At 35.7% G+C, this 12,711-nt stretch overlaps 1 protein-coding gene across 3 annotated transcripts in view; it reads right to left on the bottom strand.

The window, feature by feature from the left end:
• Nucleotides 1–326: 326 nt before the first annotated feature.
• Nucleotides 327–12,711, bottom strand: part of KITLG (KIT ligand) — a 91,575-nt gene continuing 79,190 nt past the window's right edge. For all 3 annotated transcript variants that reach the window (XM_082419086.1, XM_082419087.1, XM_082419085.1), the window contains one exon: nucleotides 327–9,692. The gene's annotated coding sequence lies outside the window, so the exon portion shown is untranslated. The remainder of the gene's footprint in view (nucleotides 9,693–12,711) is intronic.

Raw genomic sequence — 12,711 nt, 5'->3', positions numbered from 1 at the left:
AACAAACATTCAGAGAAGTTTAGCTTCTTGCTTTTTCCTTCCAGAGGAGGCAGTTATCTCCTTCTCCCACAGGTAATTATTTAACTTGTTTTATGATTTAACATTCTATATTTTAAATATAAGCAAAGATACAATTATATTCATAATACCTTCCCATTTCTAAGATAAATAATAGTATATTTATATTTTCTTTAACTGCTTTTGATGTGATACATTTTTTTGTTACAGTTTGCTTCTTAACCTCATAGTAATTTAAATTTATTTCTTCAATCATCTTTATGGACTTCGTTTCACATCTGTTTAAGTAGTTTTTCAATTGTTTAATAAATAAATACAAAAATGACAGAAAGGGATCCTTTGTATCTATTTTACATGTTTGAATCAGGAGTTTATAATTTCTCAATTGTTTTTATGAACCATTCCAAAATATCTTTCCAAGTTGGAGTTAAATGATGTGTCTGAATTTTATCAATTTCTTTCTTCTCATGTGTTTTGACTTTTTGTTTTGAATCTTTAAAAAATATATGTTAGAAGTCTTTAAAATGTCATTATGTCCCAACAGCCTTACACTGGGGAGGACATCTTGTTACACAAAAACACATTAGAAGGTCCAAGTTTTCATGTGTTTAAAATACTCTATCTAAACAAGAGGACCCTGAAAAGAAAAAATATTAATAGTTGCAAAATACCAAAGTAATCAGCAATTTTAGGTACTGTGTAAACTGCTTTTACTCTGATGAGATTAAGGGAATGAATTGAACAGGATACATACTCTATGTTCTTACATGTGCTTTTTAAAAAATCCTTGCAGCTGCTCTGTAAAAGACACTGTTAAGTGAATGATAAGACAAGCCACAGACTGGTAGAAAATATGCGCAGCAACACATATTTGACAGAGGTCTTGCATCTAAAATATGCAAAGAAGTCTTCAAATTCAACAATAAGAAAATTTTTTAATGGACAATTTTAAAATGGACAAAAGATTTGAACAGACATCTCACCAAAGAAGATATACAGATGGCAAATAAGCATATGAAAAGATGCTCATTTGTCATCAGGGAACCGCAAATTAAAACAACAATAATATGCAATTACCTACTGATTAGGATAGCTAAAAAAAAAAACCAAAAACTGACAGTAACAATGGCTGGCAAGGCTGTGGAGCATCAGGACCTCTCACTCACAGCTGCTGGGAATGCTGAATGGTGCAGCCACTTTAGAAGACAGTTTGCATTTTCTCACAAACCTCAACAGTCTTACCATACAGTCCAGCAATTGTACTCCTTAATATTTACCCAACTGATTTGAAAAGTGATGTCCACAAAAAATTGAATGTTTATAGCTGCTTTATTCATAATCACCAAAAACTGGAAACAACTGAGATGTCCTTAATAGATGAATGGATAAACAAACTATAATACATTCATACAATGGAATATTATTCAGTGACAAAAAGAAATGAGCTGTCAAGCCATGAAAGACATAGATGAATCTTCAATGCATATTGCTAATTAAAAGAAGCCAGCCTGAAAAGGCTACATATTGTAGGATTTCAATTATATGACATTCTGGAAAAAGTAAAAACTATAAAGACAATTAAAAATCAGTGGTTTCCAGAGGTACAGGGGAAGGGGAAGGAAGACTGACTATGTAAAGCACAAGGGATTTTTTAGGGCAATGAAACAATTCTGTATAATAATATAATGTTGGATATACAATGCTATGCATTTGTCAGTGTCCTCACATACAGATTTTCTGGTTCTATAAACATGGCAATTGTGTTAAATTCTATTGTGTTTCCTCACCATTAAGAGAAAAAGAAAGTATGGTTTGTTTATAAATGTATACTCTGCCTTACTGAGTATTTTCTGGTGAGGAAAGCTACTGTTTTGGTGAGGCATTAATAAATCCTGATTCTTCCATTTACAATTTACAGGTGACTGTGATGATTGTGAGAATTTTCCAAAAACTGGCTTCTGGTTCCATTCATTTTAAACCTTGTTTCTCCTCCTTCACCCACATACTTCTGGGGCCAGGTCCATAGGACACATTCGCCAGGGCATCATGACACAGCCTCTGACCACACACCTTTGGGTCATGATGCCCTAGTGAATTGGCACAGTGGTCAGTGGGAGAGTTGCTGGAAGCCATTGCCACACAGAACATCTACTAATACCTAAAAGATAAATGGAATAAAGATAAATGGATATATTTCTATGTGAATATATTGCTAGGCCCCCTGCTATGACTTATAAAAGACCTATGTAAGTGAGGACCAAGCATTTAAGCTTCTCCTGCTTCACAGAAAATCAGCTTCCAGGTGCTAGGAGTCTTTGGAAGTTCTCTTTAATTTTTTTCACTTTTCAAGGTAAAATAGCAATCGGGATTGCTAACAGTGAGAATGGGGAATGAGATGGGTGGTTTGGGAGAGAAAATAATATATGAAATAGCTATGAGAATGGAAATAGACTAGGGAAATATAATTATTGAGCAGCATTAGGACCCACCTGAAGTTCATGGGAAGGAATTTATAGAGAAACCAGTAGGCAGGATGGTATACTGTACTGCAGCCATGTTTAGCCACACAAGTATAGACAAAGAGTGGGTGGAGAACTGCATTTGAGCAGGGGCATCATTTACCAAGCAAATATTAGGAAGTGAGGGGGATCAAGAGAGAGGAAGCTGTAGGCAATAGAATGATTCTAATGCTGGATATGAATTTTAACCTGCATAAGGAGAGGGGAGGGGATATCAGAGGTTGACAGTTAGTGGATAATGGTAGAATCAATAGATTGACAGGCCTTGTGGATCAAAGGATCGTTGGAATTGAATCCATGAGTGGGTAAACTGGAAAGATACAAAGCGGTGGCAAGAAATGGGATGCATGGTATTGAGATATGGATGAATTGCTGTTATTGGAAGCGACAAAGCCTACAGGGTGACCATCAGACTAAGTGGCTAGGGTGGTGTTGAGGACTGGCTCACTAAGAGAGACATTTCAAGGACCAGAAAGGACAGGGTGTTGAAAGGATCATTTATATGTGTATCAAAATCCCAAGAAATAAGACAGGAGTACAGATGAGTTGAGTGACAGTGAACTAGGTGCTCATACCATCAAGAAATGAAGGAGAAGAACCTGAGAGTTAGTACATGAAAGCAACAGTGAATAGCAGTGGGTATGTAATATGATAACATGAGATTCAAATCTGGGAGGGATTAGGGAGTGATGACCCAGAAGCAGCAATGAGAACCAGAGAACTCACTGCCAGACACAGTGACAGTTATGGAGGAAACACAGCCACCAACTGAGAGGGCTGAAGAGGCAGATATATACTCAAAAGAGAGCCTCATTTTCATTTTGAAGGAAAAGTTCTGAAAGTACATTGGATTTTGCTAAGTATGGACTGGAATTCCAAAAGGCACACATTATAGTACAATTTCAATGTCAATCTATAATTTCCTGGCTATGGTAGTGGATAAAGGTTTATCTGGGCTGATGCAGAGTGTTACACATTCTTCTAATAAATGGGAAAAGTAAGGTTAGAGAATAGTATTACATAAATATGTATGTACACATAGTTTTTCTGAGGGTTAACAAGAAGTACCTGTTTTCCTCTGGAGGAACGAAATTTAATGTTGGAGGGAGAATTTTACCTTTATTTTATACTCTGCTGTAGTACAATATTGCAATGCATGATGATGTGAGACAAAATATGAATACTTATTGGGTCTTTGATATTAAGGAATTATTTTTAATTTTTCTTAGGTGTGACAAAGGTATTGATTATGTTTTAAAATTTGTAATTTAGAGATACACATATAAATATTTACAGATCAAATATTTGTAGGTATTAGCCTAAAAATAATATGAAAGGGGTGGTGGGTAAGGGGTATAATAGGTGAGTTAGATAAAATAAGATCATTCAGCAGTTAAGTAAGATTGAAGCTAGGTTATGGTTACATGGACGTTCATTACACTACTCTACTTTTGCATATATTTCAAATTGTCCATGATAAAAAGTTTTAGGAAATAACTTTTAACTTATTGAACATTGCAATACGTAATATCTATTCAGATCAAATTTTGTTTCAATTCCATGCTTTATTATTGCATTAAATTTGGGGAATGCAATGATATAAGTCTTCATGGTCCTAGTCCTCATGTTGTTTATAACTTAAAGGGGAAAACAAACAATTAGCAACCCCCTGCCCCCCCAAAAAAATTATGAGATGTGGCGAGGAGGGCCTTATAAACCATGTTGAGTTTGGGTTTGGTCCTGAAAAATAATGAGAAGCCATTTCAGTGTTTTAATCAGAGAAAAGTATTATCAGTTGTCTCCATATTATTCACTCTAACGTGAGGAACTGATTGAAAAAGGGCTAAATAGTTGAGGAGTGCGATCAGTTACAAGGCTATTATCATCTAGGCTTATATTGATGGAAGTTTGTAATATAAAGCATGAGCAGAGGAGGAAAAGTCAGCAAAGAAACTGAAAAGAAATGGTGGGTGAATAAGTGTGATGTCATAAAGCTAGAGGATGTGGTCTCGGGAGTCCAATACCAACCAGGGGTTAGGTAGGATGATTATTTATTGCCTAAACCACGTAAGCCATAATGATGTATGATCTTGCCATTCCATCCCTCTTCTCAGAAACACGCAATGGCTTCCCATGGCGCCTAAGAACAATCTGCCCTCCTTGTGGCATTCAAGGCTCTGGTCTCATCTCACTGTGTATCTCTTTATGCACTGTATGCTCAGGACACACGGGTTGGATTTGATGGGATAAGTTGAGAAATTTTAAAACATCTTGCTTTGGAAAACACTGCCCAGGCTGGGCATAATTATCCTTCTTTATCAAAATTTCTCATCCTTGTAAATCTTAGCCCAAACACCAACTCCCCCATTATCATCCCTAGTCTATCCATTTCTTCTTCCTGTGTGCCCCAAGTACATTAACTAGACCGCAGTTTTGTACTTAGGTAATTACTTCACTGTGGCTTTATGCAGTTGACAGTGGTTTTCCTATCTTCTCCCCAACTAAGTTAGAAACCCCTTGAGATCCAATAATGTATTAATTCAACTTTACCTTCTTTGATTACCTTACCTATCTTCCTTGATTACTTAACCAATACATATTTATTGGAATAAAATGATTTATCTCCTTTTGTGCATATTACAACAAAATCTAGAGTAATGATAATGTTTCCACAGAAAAATTTGAGTTTAGCTTAAATGCTCAACCATGTTATGAACATGTGTGATAACTTTAAGATAATGACAGGGCAAATTTGAGTGCATAAAATTCTTTATTTAGAACAATAAAGTATGTGTATATATAATGTAATTTCAAATTCAAACCTGTATAAAAAAGGGTCAGGACATAAACCTATTTTAAAAAGTACACATACAGTACATACACATACACATCACATTTTACAACCTTTTTTATTTAATTAAACTTCAGTCATAATAAAACTATAGAATAATGTTGACATACATTTACATTACAATATGCAAACTCCAATCTATGACTGAACTAGCAATATATCTGTGCATCCATCTAAATGTCTGAATACTTTAAGTCCATTGATTTAAAAATTAGTGGCAAGTGGACACTATAATCACACATTAATCCTTAGAATATAGGAGAATAGGGTATTTTGATTGGAAATTTTTATTTAGTGAGTCATAGCTCAGAAATCAAGTAACTGAAAATACTATGGTTTTTAGTTTAAACAATTTTATTTTAAAAAACAACATAATTAAGATGTAATTGGAGACGGCGGTTATAAATACATATACAATGCTTAGGAAACATTTTAGGATCAAGAATATCCATTTTAATATGGATTATTTCAAAACAGTATCTTGTTAGGAAATGAAAGAACCATTATTTTATCTTTACAGACAAAGGCATTTCCAGCAACACCATAAACTGTGTGATCAAACACCACAAATAAAGTGGTTGGAATTTCAATCTGAATGTTTATATTTTAATGTCAATTTCAGAATAATACTGTTTCAAAACAAGCTGGCTTTCTTTAAAATTCTTATACCATTTTCCAATTCAACTGAAATATATTCCAACTGAAATATAATTTATGGTTTACCCATCTCCAAATGGATTCTAAAGTATCTTTTTGCACTTAACAACTTTATAAGCATCTTACATTTTCTGCTCTTAGCTTTTAAGAAAATGAGAGCATTTAAATGCTTAATTTGGTATACTTCCAAATGTTACACACATCTTATCTTTTCCTGGGTAAAATGTACTCTTGGTTTTCATTCTTCAGAAGTGATCCAAAAATGTTTATTTAAGCAAAGGAAAAAGCCATCTCTTGTGTAAGTGGTTATCCGACTCACCCTACAGGAGACTGATTTTCACTTTTACGAATGGACCCTATTTACATTACAAACAAGAACAGCCATAGCTTTTTATGTTCAAATTGCTTATTCACAGAGATCAGAGTTGGATATTTTATATGTGATAGTTTCAGCTCTATTTTTTCATCTTTGTCAGTCACATATCAATAGGTTTCTCTCATACCTATGGTATGACCTGACTTCACCATATAGATAAATAAAAATTGAGAGCCAAAGAAGGGCAGTGATTTACCAATACCTGTTAATGGCAGAGTGGAAGCTCCTGACAATTTTTCCTAACATCCATCCCACTATGTCAAACTGCCTTCTTGAAAAATATATTTCTTAGTTAAATTAGAATAGGTAGGGAATGGCTAAAAGCCCCATACTGGAATTACATTTTGAAACCAGAACCTAGCTTCAGAAAAACATTAAGAAATATCCATGAATTCTGAATGGATTTTTCTATTAATTTAAAACTTCATTTGTATTAGAATACCAAAATATGCCACAAAGTTTCTCCAAAGTACTTTAATTCTTACTAAAAGCAGATATTTCATTGTGAACATACTTTATCATACATTGTCATTTTTCACATAGTTAATCCTTTTCAAAGAGAATAGGGTACTTGTTCTATTAAAGTATTGAAAAAAATAACTTGTTTCTGACTCATTAGAAACTGACTGTGTGGTAAGCACATCAGATTATAATACAAAATCCAGCAATGTTTTGATATCACAGGGCAGGCACCATTTATCAGTGCCAGTTTCTCTATAGATTTGGGTTCTACCACAGAGGTACAAAGCTTAATTATACTTTATACTAAAGTATAATTTAGAATCTGCAGACTTCTGAAACCAGTTTAAAAGACAATTTTGAAACATTACAAAAGAGAACTATCAGATACATGGCACCAATTTAAAAGGTGATTTTACAGTTTAAGATGTCAGTTGTGAGTTTTCCATGATTTATAAAGGATGTTCAGAACACATATTGGATAAAATAAAGCAAAGACATATATGTATATATATATTTTAATCTCCAAGTAGATATGACAGTTCATTCCCAAGCAACTACCAACCAAAGTAATGTTCAGCATTTTTCTATTGTTCATGTATTTTACTGAATTTTAGTGTTTTAAAAATTGGTAATCCACACAACTCTCAAAGAACCAATACATTTAATTAGGCAGAATACATCTCCCTTCGCCTACCATGCCAGATTTCATAACTTGCTGAATGTGTTTATTTAACTCTATCGATTAGGACCATGTCCTTGTGTGTTAAAACCCAGCTACCAGCTTTGAGAACAAAAGTACATCTATTATACTCTAAAGCTCATTAAGCAGCATTTTTACATACTTACAAAAACTGAACCCATTGCTGAAACAAACTATTAGATTGAGAAGTATCAATCTTCTCAATCAACACATGACCTACACACATACTCATGTTAATCTATGTCTATTTTCTTCAAAACAATCAATATCACACACTGAGACAGGTCCTTTCAGCCATTAAATTGATCTCTGGTTTTATTATATATAATCAGTTGTACCATGGGATATTTGAGGGACTGAATAAATTAATGCAGCTTCCCAAAGCATCTGGGTTGTATCTTAGAGACATGACTAGTGTTTGAGGAACCACAGCACTTTAGAGAAGGGATCGTAGAAATCATCTGAGCTCTTTGGTATAAAAAAGAGCAAAGGCCACTTACTAGAGTTGTATTTGAATTAGCTTTGAACATAAGCTAAAATCCAACTCTACTAGAAATTCTTGGACTTTTGAAAACAAAGGAAAGATAGCAGTTTTTCATGCCCTTCTCTATCACTGCATTGAAAATAGTCATGTGATGGTAATAGACATGGCAATGATGCTATCACAAGGATCAAGTTAGAATGGAAAGCTTTGGATTCCTTTATGTGTACGTTTGTGATATATTAAAAGAATCTTGATCAAAATAAGCCAAAAGAAATCATTCTTTGACCTTAGTCAGATGTTCCTTTGAAATAAAAAAAAAATTGGCAAGGGAAATTCACTTAATGTCTTACAAGTTCTGGTTTAAAAATGCAATGTCCATCTTGGGAATTCCTGTCAAGTTCACTCAATATGACAAATACGCTGTCGCATATTTTAATAGCAAACTGACATGCGTAACTACATAAAGCTTTTTATTTTTAATTCATAAACCTTAATGAATACAGAGTGCCTGATTTTAAATAATGGATCCTTTAAACAGATAATGGTGATTATACTATAAATAACTAAAGTTTCCTGATTCCCTGCATTCTTGAAAAAGCCAAGTCACCTAGTTTTCAACACCCATATTAGCATGTGAGTGTGGTTGTCTAACCATAGATACTAAATATCATAATTTATATTTACTCTCTCCCACAGCAGAAATTGAAAATGCGGCCTCCATACATTCAGTGATTTCTCCTAAGTCCCTTTACGTAACTCTGTAATAGTTTTAGAATAGAAACATTTCGTAATATAATTTGCAAGCACAATTTGTACACGCCATAGTGGTCAAGGGCAAAGGCTGACTTCACCAGGGGTGCCAGATGCCCTCCTCGGCAGACTGTTCTGCTGGAGTGTCCACAGCTTCTTCGTGTGATGACTGTTTCGGAGTCTCTCCTCTGCAAAGGCATCACTGTTGTAATTCAGTACTGGCTGCCCTGCATGACTAAAGTCAGACAACCATGTCCATTTGTCTAGTGGGACACGGTTGAGCACACTCTGTGTCAGAAAGAGACCAAGCTCAGACCCATATCATTCATTGATCAGCAGCTGTAAGACTGACCTGCGCCTACTCCCACCCTCTTTTCCCACTGCTTTCTAAATGAACAGTGGCTGATGCTATTGAGTTTTTGTTTTTTGTTTTTCTAGATCCCTTTGGTAAAAATGATGACCCCCCACTATCCAGGCTGAAATCTACTTGCAGAGACCAAGATAACTATGAACTGCAGGTTGTAACTGTAAAATAAAGCTATGTGGTTTTTCAACAATTAGACGTTTCTGGAGGCATGCAAAACGGTATGTGCAGTCTGGGACACGTGCTTTCTCTCCCAACATCAGCTGCAAGTTCTAATTGAGACCACAAATCCCCCAGGTCCTTAAAATAGAGTCCTGCTCCGTGCAAGTTCTTCTTTACAGATGATTAATTCAGTGCCAGTTTCACAGTAAAACACTTTGTTCCAATTTCTGAATCATCCACATAGTCATGGGTAGCAAGAACAGATAAAGATGCGGTCTGTCACTCCAGACAGAATAGGAATTTGTTTAAAGCTGCTTCATTTATGAAGCAAACGTGAACTGTTACCCGCCTAGAGAAGAAAAAAGAGAGATTATAGCATATCTGCTTTCTGCCTTCTTTTCATTCTCAGTAGCTGAATTCGTGACTACAGAATGAGTAATAGATTTACAATGTATGCTTCACTTACACAGCCTAAAATAACTTGACAAATGTTTCCTAGATGCAGTGATCAGTCACTCGCTGATCTCCCTAGTAACATTTCACATAATCTGAAATGACCTTACTGTTTACTGAGTGTCTCTTCCCATTAGAATGTAAGCCCCATGAGGACATAGAGCTTTTGTTTATCTTTTTCACTGCTGTACTCCAACACCTAGAACAGTGCCTGGTACAAAATAGATATGGGTGTCCCTGCTTTTTCAAAGTTCCCTTTATACCACTTTGCTTTTACAAAAGACCTACTTTAGTACCTGTTTTTTTTTTTTTTTTTTTTAACATCTTTATTGGAGTATAATTGCTTTACAATGGTGTGTTAGTTTCTGCTTTATAACTAGTACCTGTTTTCGACAAACGAAAGAAATCCCAAGAGGATTTTTGCTTTTATGAAAAAAGGCAAAAAGAGACCGTCGCATTCAGGGTTTGTTCTGCAGTGAGCCTACAGAGGCAGCATGCACCGCCAGCAGTGAGAGTGGCACCGCCAAGTTCCTTCCCCGGAACTACACTTAGCATCTCAGCATAAAGCCACCATAGCTTTGAATTGTGTCTATGAGCATCTGTGCTTTACATCGATTTATTTTATGCATCCCATTAGCAAGATGTATCCTAAGGTGATTGCTTCTTTGCTTTAAGCCATTTTGGTTGAAGACAGGTTTCATTGGAATGCTCTACTTTTGCATAGAGCTGGAGGGGGCCACTTGTACTCAACAAATATTTCTTGAACATAGAGTGGATGAATGAGTACTCTGTGGCTTTCATACCCCCAGGCACACCACAGATTATCTCCATTTCTGATAAGAGGATTATCAATCTATGTAGCCTTGAATTTCTCTAACAAGGCTACGAAGAGGTTGTAAACAGGTGGTGAGGGGAGAGGGTCTGAAGAACAATGGCGGTGTTCAGAGTGGAGAAGTGGAGATTGATGGAGTGGCATGAAAGAGATATCTGGGACAGGTGGAGAGGCTGATCAGAGGCCACTCACAAATGACAGCCTCCTAGCCACAGATCAGTGCCAGTATCCTGACTGCCTAGCCAGGTTCTAGCAATCACTTCTCCCAACTGAGGAAATAGCAGCAGTAAGATCTCCTTTAGTACTGTCAGCCAAAAAAAGAAAGATAGAAATCCTGGCACCACATCCTGACAAAGCCTATGGGGAAGTTCATTTGGCTGCAGCACAGCTTACTGTACTTGGTGAAGCATGAAAGCCAGACTCTGTTTTAGTTTTTCAATGCTTGTGTTAAACCACTGAGCTATGGACTCAGCTTTCAGATTTTTCAACTTTCAAGTGAAGTATTTGTACTTCCTTACCTTTTTTTTTTTTTTAAATTATAGGCAGCATTTGCATGCTATCTTTAATCACAACCCCTAAATAAATATGTATTTTGCATTTAGTTTCTTCCCTACTCTTTTCCTATTTTGTCCTTATTTATCAATCCCAGAACCAGAGATCACTGGTTTTAAAATGTTTGATATCATTACATAGACTATATATAAAACTTTATAGTATGAGTGATAAGAAGTACAGTGTTTTTTTCCAGTAATATGCTAAATGTATATTACTCTAATGTAATATATAAAACGTATGCAATCATTAAATGTAGTATATTGAAAATGTAAATATATAAAATGTAATAATATACTAAAAAGCATATTACATGACAATTTACCAAACAGAGAACTCTACAAAATAGAAAACCTGTATTTAGGAAAGCAGAATTAAATACTGAAGGAAAAATTAACAGGCATTAAGAGCAAATTTCAGAAATGCAAATTACCTAGCAGATATTTTAAAAATAAAACTTGGTTAGAAAAGCAGAAGGAAATCACAAAAAAGCAAAATATATATATATATATTTTTAAAGCTACAAATAACTTGAAACTCTAAACTTAAGCGTAGAGAAGCAAGATTGGAAATCTATTCTGATTATGTCTTTGGATCATTTAGCAAAGAAAACAAACTTAAAAGCCAACAACTGGTTTCCCATAGAACGAAACTACCATTTTTATAATACCGTGGATTCTGGCAACAACCTCATGAAATAAATAGGGTGAGTGTTATTATCCCCTCATTACGTTTAAAGAATCAGGGGTTAAAAGACAACTGACTCATCCAGGAACCTACAGCTAGTTAAGGTGCAGATTAGACCCAAGTCTAATCCCTTCTAATCCTCTGCATCACAATGTATCTACAGAGAGCAAGCTCCAAACCAAAGCCTTCAAAGCTCTAGAAATTCTTAGGAAATATGTGGTAAAGAGTCAAAGATCTGGCCATTGGTAACCAACCATTATTGAGTCCTGTGCAATAAATGTCCCAGCATAACTTACCCTCATCCCTATTCCAGTTCTAGGATCGACTTTCTTCTGTCTTAGATCTACTGGAAACTTGCAGGTTGTGTTTCTTTAATGAATCTCTCCACCAGCCTAATTATAATAAGAATTACTTTCTAGGGACTTCCCTGGTGGCCCAGGGGTTAAGAATCCTCCTGCCAATGCAGGGGACACGGGTTCGAGCCCTAGTCTGGGAAGACCCCACATGCCACGGAGCAACTAAGCCCGTGTGCCACAACTACTGAGCCTGTGCTCTAGAGCCCACGAGCCACAACTACTGAGCCTGCATGCCACAACTACTGAAGCCCGCACGCCTAGAGCCCGTGCTCTGCAACAAGAGAAGCCACTGCAATGAGAAGCCCGTGCACCACAATGAAGACCCAACACAGCCAAAAATAAATAAATAAAATAAATTAAAAAAAAAAAATTACTTTCTACATTTACCATGCTGGGATAAGTCCCTAAACATCGCCATCTCAGTATCTACAAACTCATGCTATTTACCGTCAACCAAACTGGGCCTTCTCCGTGATTACACGGTCCTT

This window comes from Balaenoptera physalus (assembly GCF_965194825.1).
Source record: "Balaenoptera physalus genome assembly, chromosome: 13".
NCBI classification, from domain to species: domain Eukaryota; kingdom Metazoa; phylum Chordata; class Mammalia; order Artiodactyla; family Balaenopteridae; genus Balaenoptera; species Balaenoptera physalus.
The sequence above is the reverse complement of the archived record's forward strand: the minus strand, read 5'-3'. Positions and strand labels throughout refer to the sequence as shown.